Genomic DNA, 12,816 nt, shown 5'->3' on the forward strand with positions numbered 1-12,816 from the left:
GTTTTGAAGAGAATAGGTTCAAGATGGTGATGTGTTCCCTTAATCACACCCAGGTCTTCAAAGCAGTGCGTAGAGCTAAGGTCAAAGCATGCGGTCAAACTATTTCTAGAAGCCACAGAGGTTGTTAACAATGTGATACTCTCATGACTTTTATGACGAAGATTTCATGAATCGGCACCGATCGTTGTGTGTATATAGAACTTCAAATCAATGTGAATCCAATCAAATAATCAAATTCCTTATTTCAGTCCAGAAATCGGTTTACAAATGCTAAAATTATATATGTTGTTAATCTTCGATCCGGGTAACTCGGAGGCATCACCATTATAAATATGAAGGAAGTGACATATACAGGGGGGAGATAGTTGTATTATGTAGATTAAATTTTTCCAAACAGTAATCAATTTTGTTAGGAAAGGAAGGGAGGAGACTAGGTACCCAGTGGGATGATCCCTAGAGGGGACAACCATAACAATGCTCTGCATGAACCTACACTGATGTAACAAGACTTCAAAATTAATACAAACTAGTGTCTGGATTATATTCCTAGTTTTTCTTTGAATCTTTTGATATGATGATTTAACTGCTGCAAGGGAAATGAGTTGGGTGGTTTGGGCCCACCATCCATTCTGTTGCACCATACCTCTTAGGATTTTTTTCATTCTACTTTGATAAATGCATAAGGTGTAAGTGTGATTTGATATGGCTCTGTAATTTCATTCCATAACTCTTATTTATGCTTTGATAATCTGAGATTTGTAATTTCATTTCACAACTCTTTTTCATGCTTGATTAATGATATCATTGTTTCCTTGGAGTGTATTTTTATATGAAGAATGAGATAAGGAAGGCAGAGTATAAATTATCTCTTATTTACATTACAAGTTAAGAGTGTTACTTACCCTAATCTTATTTGCTGCATAACGAGATTTAATTTTAGAATACAATGATGAAGGAAATAATTGCTTATTAAGGTTCTAGTTGATTTAATTTATCATGCATTATTTCTAGCATTCATGACTGCCTTGGAAATGTTATTTCATATGTGAAACTGATCTTTTGATTTTGGGAAAAACAATATTTATTCTTGTAATTCTAATACTCAAATACCAAGATCAACGTGAGGGGAGAATGTAACCTTGTTTTATTGGCAATGAGAAGTATTCACAGAACTCTTTAGAATGTTTCTAATCAAATGTCATGATTGATATCTCTTCATCATAATTGAATATTGCTTTAGCAATACATACATAATGTAGAATATCATTGTGATTGGAAAGAAAGTATTCCACAAGATCAGGGTAAGCTTTGAATTAGTAGGGAATGAATTTATTTTGTTTGGTTCTATTGCATGCTTTACTTCTTTGGAACTTAACAAGTAATCCTTTGAGAGGTTTTGAAAACTGAATCACATTCTTTATTTCTTGAATGGTTTGTCAGCTTGAGTGGAATCTACATTCCCTTGTCCCCTGGACAACTTAGGTAGACTTGTTGCAAGAGTCACTCAACCAAGAAGAGGAGTCGGAAGTAGGTTCACAGTGTGTTTAATTTGCTTTGAAGATTCTTGTTCCTTTTTATTAATGATGCCTTTGAATTGTTTTAAAGAGATTTATTTTTTATTCCACAGATCCCCAAGGTATTTTTTTGGCATATAGAGTTCTACACCTCTAAGTTTACCAACCTGGATTGACAATTTAAATGTTGGTGTAAATATTTTATTTATACCACTCGACAAAGCTTGGCGATAAGAAGATGGACTTGTCAAAGGTAAAGTTTTTTCACTGTCATGAGCACGAGTACTATGCCACGAATTTCCCATAGAAGAAAGAAAGAAAGAAGGATCCTACAATAGTTGCAGTAGGTGAAGCTCTAGCTTCACAATTCAAACTTTATTTCACTCTCATTACATGCATGTCCATCAATGTCATGGGAGATGTGTGGTATCTTGATAGCGATGCCTTATTCCATATGATGGGGAATAAATTTCTCTTTAGTAATTTTGAGGAGAATGACCTCAAGTAGAGCATAGATTTTGGAGATGACGGGAGGTATAGATCTACCAGGATCAATACAACTACCTTTGGGAGGGAGTCTGGCTCTCCTCTTAGAATCAAAGATGTGATGTATGTTCCAATACTAAGGAAGAATCTTCTTTCAGTCATGGTATTGGAAGACCATGGCTATGATATGATTTTTAGTAAGGGAAATGTTTTCCTTAGACACATCACCACAAGATAGGTGAAAAATATCGGTGCACGGGTCAAGAACCTATATGCTCTTGAGGTACAAGATGCAATCAAAGCCTTGGTGAGCAATTCAAAGGTTAGAGACATGGTGGTTGAGAGGGAGAGTAAACTACCTCTCAACCTGAAGCCCCAAAAGAAGCCTCAGAAGCAATCTTAGACAATTGTAGAGTAGCCACAATTGGAGAAGTAGAGAGGAGACCGAGTGGAGAGATCCACTCAAGTAGAGAAGAAGAAACCTTAGAAAATTGTGGAGTAACAACAATTGGAGAAGCAAAGAGGAGACCGAGTGGAGACATCCACTCAGGTAGAGACCTCAAGTCAGGGGAAATTTTGTGCCAAGTGGGAAGAGGGAGCACATGTAGCCATACCTCCAGGTGAGAGGTGGGGTGTGTTGGAAATAATACTGAGAGGGGGGGTGAATCAGTATTATCAGATCAATCAAACTTTTTCAATTTCATGCTCAGAAACATATACGCTACTTCAATTAAGTGAACCCGCGTGTACACACCACTGTGTCTAATGAAACTCGCGTATATCCAGAGATCTTATAATTCAGTTAGCTTAATCTTCAGTAAATGCATCAGATCATTATTAAGCATATTAACAGTAAACAGGTGCAGAATAACAGAACAGAACATCACACAAGAGGCACACACATGAACACCATGATATAAGGTGGAAACCCAATGTGGGTGAAAACCACCTGCTGCAATTCGTCTCTTTCTTCTTTAATAAGAAACTTCTTTTACAATGCACTGGTGCAGTCATTTACCAGCACGCAGGCTGCAACCTGCAGAGGGCTACAACCCTCATAGCTCTTGTACTAGCCGATCCATTTACAAGTACGTAGGTACCAACCCTACAGAAGGCTACAACCTTCATAGCTCTTGTACTAGCCGATCCATTTACTAGTACGTAGGTGCCAACCCTACAGAAGGCTACAACCTTCACTCGTTTTCCAGTTGCTCCTGGAAGGGAGCTACAACCCCCTTGGCTCTTGTACTGGCTGATATGTTTACCAGTACGTAGGTGCCGGCCTACGATCTTCCCGGGACCACGTTTCATACATTTTCATACTGGATCCATGAAACAATCATCATTGTAGAACAACCTGCATCATCAATCACTGAAACACCCAATTCTGAATCACTGTAACCCTGTCAACAACAACCAGACAACATAACAACAACCAGATCCAACTTCATCTTCAAATATCATACTTCACATTGTATACGCTACTTGGATGAACCCAACCTGCGTGTATACGCTCTTTTACCAAAGCCAACCAGCGTACAGATCTGCAAATTCTAACTTATAACTCTGCAGCTATATCAGACATCAAAACATACCCAGATCATAATAATAAACATGCGTCAGTAGATCTGATCTATCCACAGGCAAACCATATGAAGATAATCATTCCAAGCCTTGAGATCTTGTTCCATCATTCATCATCCTCCACATGAGTGAAACCTTGGTTCAGATCACCAACCCATAACCAGTACTTGGATCTCACACTTCCTCAGATCTTCATCACTCACACACTCTTGCACCTTGCTTCCCTACATTTGCCTAATGATCTTCTCCTTATATAGCCTTAGGCCCTTTACAATACCACGGTCCAAAACCATAGTAACACAATACCATCAACTTCAAAACTAGGGATCAACACGTCCGTCGAGACGCCATGGTCCAAAACCATAGGCACAACTTCCAAGGACTAACCGCCATGGACCAAAGGTACGTTTTCACATACACGCGCTTTTACTGAATCCAACCTGCGTGTACACGCGACTTGGGCTTAACGAACCTGCGTTTATGAATTGTCTTGGCCTGCTATACTCAGATCTGTCCTCTGATTAAGTTGCCATCACCTGTACCACCTGTACCAACCTCTGAGCACCTGTACCAGCCTCTGAGTGAGTTGCCATCAAGGACAACACTTGAATCATAATGCCAACAATCTCCCCCTTTGGACTTGATGGCAACCACCACACCAAGTCACTCTCCCCCTTTGACATCAAGGGCAAAGGGCGTACCAGGATATCCTCTTCTTTGGTATACCTTCTGCTGTCCATACTCCCCCTGAGTACCTGCTGCAATCTCCAAATGTGCTTCCCCTTTGTGTATGCCAAAGTGTACCAATCTATCCATCCTGCTCTTGCTGAATTGTGCTGTTCATGCTCCCCTTGACTGTAGGCAAGATCTGCAGAAGATGTTCTTCAAGAAGAACAAGGACTTATACATCATAGAAGACCTTCCTATCACCAAAAGACTCAATACATACATTCATCACCCAACCTAGTGGGGATATACCAATATTGACTCATCTACCTAACCATGTGGAGATACATTAAGAGTTTACTCATGATAAGACATGAACATTACATCATTCATCCCAGGCATAGTGGGTAAACCAACATAGGCCGTTACATGACCTTGACATCATAAAAGAGATACATGACATAGAGATGAAATATCTAGACCAGGACTTATGAAGGGCCACCAGCAGCATCACGATCTGTACCATAAGCATCAGCCTGCAATACCATTCCTTTGATCAAACAGCAAGATGCATCATAGACTTTATCAACAGCTTCTAACCATAATGCCAACAATGCATTATTTGAAGTATATGCTCCCCCTGAGCCTGTGCCATAAGTATCAAGACATTTCCAGACATCCTCAGTAGACTGTAACTGTTAACCAATAGAGCATATACTGGATTGGATCATATCAGACCCCTTTTCTGAGTCTGTCCCCATTGCTTTTTCACAAACTGACATATACGCGATTTTTCAGTGTGAAACTCGCGTATATACGCGGCTTTACTTCATGAAACTTGCGTATGATAATTAGAACACTGAAGTTTTACATCTTCAGCTCCCCTTGAGTCTGTTATGTCTGTGCTGTGCTGAGTACCCTGTGCTGTGCCACATCTTTCTGGCTGAACTTCCTTCTTCTTCCATATCTTCAAGCATGTTGATGATTTCTTCTTATCATGAGCTTTGTTCCTGCAATCTCTTGCTTTATGTCCAAACTTGTTACATGCATAGCATCTTACATGTTTCATATTCCTCTTATAGCAATCAGCAGCTTTGTGGCCAAATATATTGCAAGAAAAGCAATATCCATTAAAGTACCTTGAATGTGATGATCTTTCTGCATGATGGTCTTGAAACCTTCTTCTTCTACATATGGCTGCAACATGTCCAAGATTATGACATACATAACATTCAACATTATTCATGGGAGGATAAAAGATTTTCTTTGAGGAGTCTCTTTCCTTTATTGTTGATGAGGTTGACCTTTCATCTCCTTGTAGAGCCTTTCAGATTTTGCATTAGAGATTCTTGTCTTACTTTGTGAAACAGATTCACCTTCAATAGACTCATGAAAACCAAGACCAGTTTTGATAGCAGGGGACCTTTGACTACTAAGAATATCATCCAAGATCTTAGTACTATCTTGAAATCGTAATAGTTTATCCTTTTCTTCTAATTTACTTTTCAAGATATTTACCTCAACTTGATGTTGTTCTTCTTTGTCTAGACATTGCTTCTTCAAGGTCTCTTCAGCTTTCCTTCCTTCATCCAACTGATGCCTTAGTTTGAGGATCTCGTTTTCTTGCTCTTTATTCAGTGCTAGCAGCATTTGTCGAGTTCTGGAGGCACATTCCAACAGATCTTCTAATTTGATGATTTCTTCTTTGAGGGCATTCTCCTTTTTGCTAGGTAGATCTTGCTGATCTATGGTTTGATCTGATGCTTCATTTGTTTGTCCATCTTCATTCTGAGGTGATTCAGGATCTGAATTCAACGGCAGGTTGTCATTGTTCCTTTGAGCTGCCTTCTTCTTCTGACGTGCTTTCTTCCCCATTGTTCTACGAATCTCCTTCAAGCGATCAAGCTTCTCTGAAGGACCTGCTCTGATACCAATTGTTGGAAATAATACTGAGAGGGGGGGTGAATCAGTATTATCAGATCAATCAAACTTTTTCAATTTCATGCTCAGAAACATATACGCTACTTCAATTAAGTGAACCCGCGTGTACACGCTACTATGTCTAATGAAACTCGCGTATATCCAGAGATCTTATAATTCAGTTAGCTTAATCTTCAGTAAATGCATCAGATCATTATTAAGCATATTAACAGTAAACAGGTGCAGAATAACAGAACAGAACATCACACAAGAGCCACACACATGAACACCATGATATAAGGTGGAAACCCAATGTGGGTGAAAACCACCTGCTGCAATTCGTCTCTTTCTTCTTTAATAAGAAACTTCTTTTACAATGCACTGGTGCAGTCATTTACCAGCACGCAGGCTGCAACCTGCAGAGGGCTACAACCCTCATAGCTCTTGTACTAGCCGATCCATTTACAAGTACGTAGGTACCAACCCTACAGAAGGCTACAACCTTCATAGCTCTTGTACTAGCCGATCCATTTACTAGTACGTAGGTGCCAACCCTACAGAAGGCTACAACCTTCACTCGTTTTCCAGCTGCTCCTGGAAGGGAGCTACAACCCCCTTGGCTCTTGTACTGGCTGATATGTTTACCAGTACGTAGGTGCCGGCCTACGATCTTCCCGGGACCACGTTTCATACATTTTCATACTGGATCCATGAAACAATCATCATTGTAGAACAACCTGCATCATCAATCACTGAAACACCCAATTCTGAATCACTGTAACCCTGTCAACAACAACCAGACAACATAACAACAACCAGATCCAACTTCATCTTCAAATATCATACTTCACATTGTATACGCTACTTGGATGAACCCAACCTGCGTGTATACGCTCTTTTACCAAAGCCAACCAGCGTACAGATCTGCAAATTCTAACTTATAACTCTGCAGCTATATCAGACATCAAAACATACCCAGATCATAATAATAAACATGCGTCAGTAGATCTGATCTATCCACAGGCAAACCATATGAAGATAATCATTCCAAGCCTTGAGATCTTGTTCCATCATTCATCATCCTCCACATGAGTGAAACCTTGGTTCAGATCACCAACCCATAACCAGTACTTGGATCTCACACTTCCTCAGATCTTCATCACTCACACACTCTTGCACCTTGCTTCCCTACATTTGCCTAATGATCTTCTCCTTATATAGCCTTAGGCCCTTTACAATACCACGGTCCAAAACCATAGTAACACAATACCATCAACTTCAAAACTAGGGATCAACACGTCCGTCGAGACGCCATGGTCCAAAACCATAGGCACAACTTCCAAGGACTAACCGCCATGGACCAAAGGTACGTTTTCACATACACGCGCTTTTACTGAATCCAACCTGCGTGTATGAATTGTCTTGGCCTGCTATACTCAGATCTGTCCTCTGATTAAGTTGCCATCACCTGTACCACCTGTACCAACCTCTGAGCACCTGTACCAGCCTCTGAGTGAGTTGCCATCAAGGACAACACTTGAATCATAATGCCAACAGGGGGATGTGAAGTGATTGTCCCAAGAGGGATGAAATTAGGTAGGGTCCATTGAGAGGTTTTATCTCATGGATCGTACCTTGCTACGAGAGCACAAATTATATAGTAGTAGTAGGAGGAATCAGTGGCAGTTGGTGTAGTCAGAGATCAAATTGAAAGAGGCTAGAGTAGTCAGATACTGGAGAGCACAAAGAAGAGTTGAAAATAGTGTAGAAAGGAAGACTCAACAGAAGTGTAGAGTTTTCAGTCGATAAGAGTTTTCAGTCGATAAAGGCAGTAGTAGTGAGAGACTTTGATGACAAATGCATCATATTGATTGAGTTTGGATGTTTTTTTTAGTTTTAAGGGTTGTTGTAGCTACAACACTAGAGAGAAGTGTTGCATGTAGAACATTCCAAAGGTTCGGGATTGGGATCGAGTTGAATTCCTTTCTTGTTGAGAGGGAGTGTTGAAAATAGCAACAAGAAATGTTAAAACTAGCATGTAGAAATTCCAATTTAATTTGTCCTTGAATTAAATTGAAATTATTTTCTCATAACAACTTGTAATAGTTAACTAAGTTAAGTTAACATATTTAGCTTAGGAATTTCAAGTTGGAAGTATTTCTATGGTCATGTATATGTTTTCCCTAAATATTAGGGGTCCATATTGATTTTATTTCAGTTGTAATTAGATAACTTAGTTTTACTGAGTTATAGACACTTAAACTAGCTCTAACTATTTATGGAACTACTAGAGGTCTAGTAGTGAGTTAGTGCATTGGTACATCCTCAGTGCTACTCCAGCTAACTGAAGATTCCCTCATGAGAAACTCATGCATGTCAGTTCAGAGAAAGGCCTGGTTGAGGTTGGAGTGAAAGGATAGTGTACTATCAGTTGTAGAATGATCTGAGTTGTACATATCATGCATGAAAGCAAAAGAGGACATGGATTTGGGTTGCGCAGTTATGGAAGAAGGAATTCCCAATTAAATATGGGTTAATCCTCTCAGGAATTGCGCAAGGAAATAGGGGCTCGGGAGGAAAAAAAACTGGCTAAGTGTTGGTCAGTGCGGGCTTGTGAGGCAGAGAGTTGAGCATACTTGTGCAGGAATTGTTCTAGTGAGAACAAGCTTTGTATTTTCACATAGACTTCTGATTAATGCAATATAAATACTCAGAGTTTTGAGCTGTGGCTTTCCCAGGATAAATATTGTGTTATGTGTCTTTGATTATCTTCCTCTTGTCGATATTGTTTTCATCGATCATTTATTTCTACTATTTAAAGAGTAGATTATAATATTATCATGTTTTTTAGTACATTGCATGAGCTATGAATCTACAGGAAAATCTACATTCAAGATTTATGTTAATTGAATTTTGCACTATTGTTCTTCCTTCTAGTATTGCATTTTTTGTTAGAAGAGTGGATAAAAACAAATTCATTGAAACTTTCAAGGAAAATTTAAGGATATAAAATCAAATGATCATCATTGTAGGAAAGTATTGAGTAGAAGGAATCAAAGAAAAAAGGAAAAAAAAGTCCTAGTGTAAAGAAACTCGTGAATAAAATTATTTATGAGATAAAGATTATTTGTTAAATTATGAAACTATGGTAAATTTCCACTTTGGATAACTCATTTGATGGTGATTATGATTTCATTGAATTCCTCTTTTCTAGAGGACCACAATTGACTTAAAGATCATCAAATTTGAGTAAGGGAAAGTGTACTTATGAAGAAAAGCCCACATATGCACATTTGGACAGGTCGGCCCTAATGGTAAATTGGTCACCCTTGGAAGCCTATAAATACAAGTAACCTCAGGATCATTTGGAAATCACCAATCATCTTCTTCTTCTCTTCTTCGTTGATTGGTTCGTGTTGGTATTAAGCTGGAACACCAAAAGAAGTTTGCAAAGGTCTCAGGCTGGAACAACAAAAGAAGTTCGCAAAGGTTCGAAATTACATGGTCCAAGGCTCACATCTGTTTTTAGAGTTTTGGGTTACAGACGTTGGCTTGTCATAGGAAAAATCTGACCACATTCGCTGGATTATAGGCTCAAGGGAGCGACTAGAAGCCTTTAGTCACTCACACAACTCCTCTTCCATGCGACCAAGAAGTTTGACTGAAATTTGACTATTAACTGAAGTTGACAACAGTTGACTGCAGAAGGAAACATTGTCTTTGATATATTTTGATGCTAGAAACATATTTCTGAATTTTATTGGGTTATTTTATTAGACAATATTGTATTGGGCTTATTGTACTCTTTGTTGAACATTTAATAACAACTAATAGAAGAAGAATTTCAAAGGGTTTTCCCCCTAGTGGAGTTTTTTCACTAGTCTTTGCCTAAACCTGGTGTCTCTTGTTGTTGTGTTGATTGTCCCCTTTTTCATTGCATTTATTTTTCTATCTTCAATTATTTTTTATGATTTGAAAGACTATTTTTTATTGGAAATATTGTTAATTGAGGTATTGGATTGGGCTAAAGTAATTGATACAACATAGAACAATCTGAAAAATTTAACATGGTATCAGAGCTAAGGTGAAGTACAAGCCCAAAATGAGACAAGAATTGAAGAAATTATCTTTTGAAAGTTGAAAGAGACAATATAGCCAACTCAAAATGACTTCCTTCTTCAAAAAAAATGAGAGGTTGGGTGACTCATCAAATTTTTTTGCATGGAAAGTCGTGTTGGAGATGATAGCTGATAACACTGATGCTTTGGAATACATTCAAGGAAAATTACCTAAGCCTTTGGAGAATGCTTCCGTTGCTGCCAAGAATAAGTACAAGAAAGATGAGTTGAAGGAAATGTAACTTATAGTTGATGGTGTACAAGATAACTTACTTGCATATGTTGGAAACTTGAGAAGGTATAAGGACATGTATGTTAAGTCCCTATAATACTAGTGATTCCCCCATTGCCATTGTCATTGTAGCCCTTATTGTTATTATTGTGCCCCTATTGTCCCCATATTTTTATTATTGTGCCCCATAGAAGCCCACTATTGTTATTGTTGTGCCCTTATATTATTGTTGTTATGTTGAATTTGATTATATTGTGACCCCTTAGACTCCTATATATAGAAACGAGGTTTTGTCATTTGTATCATCCAAGAATTGTTCATTTGTGTAATGTAAAGGAGGTTTCCCCCTCGAAGAGGATAATTTTGAAGTCATTGATCTATCTTTTCTATCTTTTCGTGAGCTCATTTCATAACATTTGGTATCAAAGCTTTGGATTCTAAGGTTTTGCTGCTCCAAAACAAGTCATTGTAGAACTTTCTCTATAACTTTTTTCTGCGAAATTTCAGAAGCTAAAAAAAAATCCATTTGAGCCAAATTCTCGATACTCCTCGGGTTTGAATTTCAGATATTGTCTCACTATATTTTTAGAGATATGATCCAAGGAAGTTAGGTTTTTTGCAAGCACCCAAATTACATCCAAACTAGGTGACCTTGGGAAAATCATCATAACTGTCTCTCTAAGTATCAGATTGAAATTTCATAAAATGTTATAGAAGGAGGACGGATCATAGTTTTTTGTGCATCGTTTTCAGGTCTGAAGGTTGAAACAGTGACACGTGGCACTTCATACAAGTTCGCTCTACTGAAAAAGTGTATAATGGTCGTCTTGGGAGATTGGACATAACTCTTTCTTGGAGAAATCAATTTTGATCATACTAGTGGTGTTGGAAAGAGGACTTAGAGGGCTACCATAGTTCAATTTTAGACCTTGGATATCTGAAATTTCAAAGATATATCAGATTCAATATCGATCTCCTACAAAGTGAAAAAGGGTGTGTAGTTTTTTTTTAAATTTTGCATAAGTTTGGTTTGAAAAATTAGTTTTAAGGAATTCAAAGGGCATAGTGAAGAAGAATTATCATTAATTGATACCCCAAAGAAAGAAAATGGAAACACCTAGTAAGCAACCTGAAATCTCTAGCATGACTCGTGAAGAAGAGCAAAAAATGCAACATGATATATCAAAATTACAAGACCAAGTGCAACAAATTTCACTCTCACAAAAAGTAACAGAAGCTAAGATGGATGGTTTAAAGAAAGACGTGGAAGCTAAGATGGATGGTATGAAAGACAACATTGAAGATTGGAAGAAGGACATGGAAGGTTGGAAGGAAGGTTTGACAAAGTTGCTACAAGAAAGGCTTCCTAATGGCGAAAAGGTAGTAGAGAAAACTCAGAATGAGAACAAAATAAATGTTAATCATGATTCAAAGAATGACAACATTGAAGATTTGAAGAAATATGTGGAAGGTTTGAAGGAAGGTTTGACAAAGTTGCTACAAGAAAGGCTTCCTAATGGCGAAAAGGTAATAGAGAAAACTCATGATGAGAACAAAATAAATGTTAATCATGATTTCATAGACTCTAACGGTGGATTGAAGACCCACCATGTTCCAAAGATTGATATGAGGAAGTTTGATGGAAAGGATCCTATAACATGGATACTACAGATGGAGAAATATTTCAATCTTCATAATGTTCAAAACACACAAAAGGTACATATTGAAACTCTATATTTGGAACCAAATCAGTTTGTATGGTATTGATGGCTTTTCTCTTGTAAACAAATTGTCACTTGGGAAATTTTTACGGAAGAAATGATAGCACATTATGAGGATATAAAAAGCAACACCTTTTTTAGCCAATTGATAAATCTCAAACAAAAGGTTCAATGATGGAGCACATTGAGTACTTCCAAAAATTCAATATAAGGGTAAAATATATTGCAAAGGAGCATAGGATTGATGTGTTCATAGGTAATTTAAAGGATAACATCCAACATGATGTTTGCCTTTGGGAACCTGATTCATTGGAGAAGGCATTCAGGTTGGGAAGAAAAAGGGAATGTAAAATTATGGCAAAAAGGAATCCTACCACTCACAACTATAAAGATGGAAGTGTTGTTTCCGCTAGCCTTCCATAATCTACAAGGTTGACACCACAACAATTGGAAGAAAAAAAGATCAAAAGGGATTTGTTAAGTTGTGATAGAAAATACACTAAAGGTCATAATTTTGCTGAGAACAAATTATTTTACATAGATTGTGAAGAGGAGGAAGAAAAGGAACAAGAAAC

Source organism: Pinus tabuliformis, chromosome X (assembly GCF_031772625.1).
Source record: "Pinus tabuliformis cultivar Carrire ecotype Pingquan chromosome X, CPIR1, whole genome shotgun sequence".
Classification (NCBI taxonomy): domain Eukaryota; kingdom Viridiplantae; phylum Streptophyta; class Pinopsida; order Pinales; family Pinaceae; genus Pinus; species Pinus tabuliformis.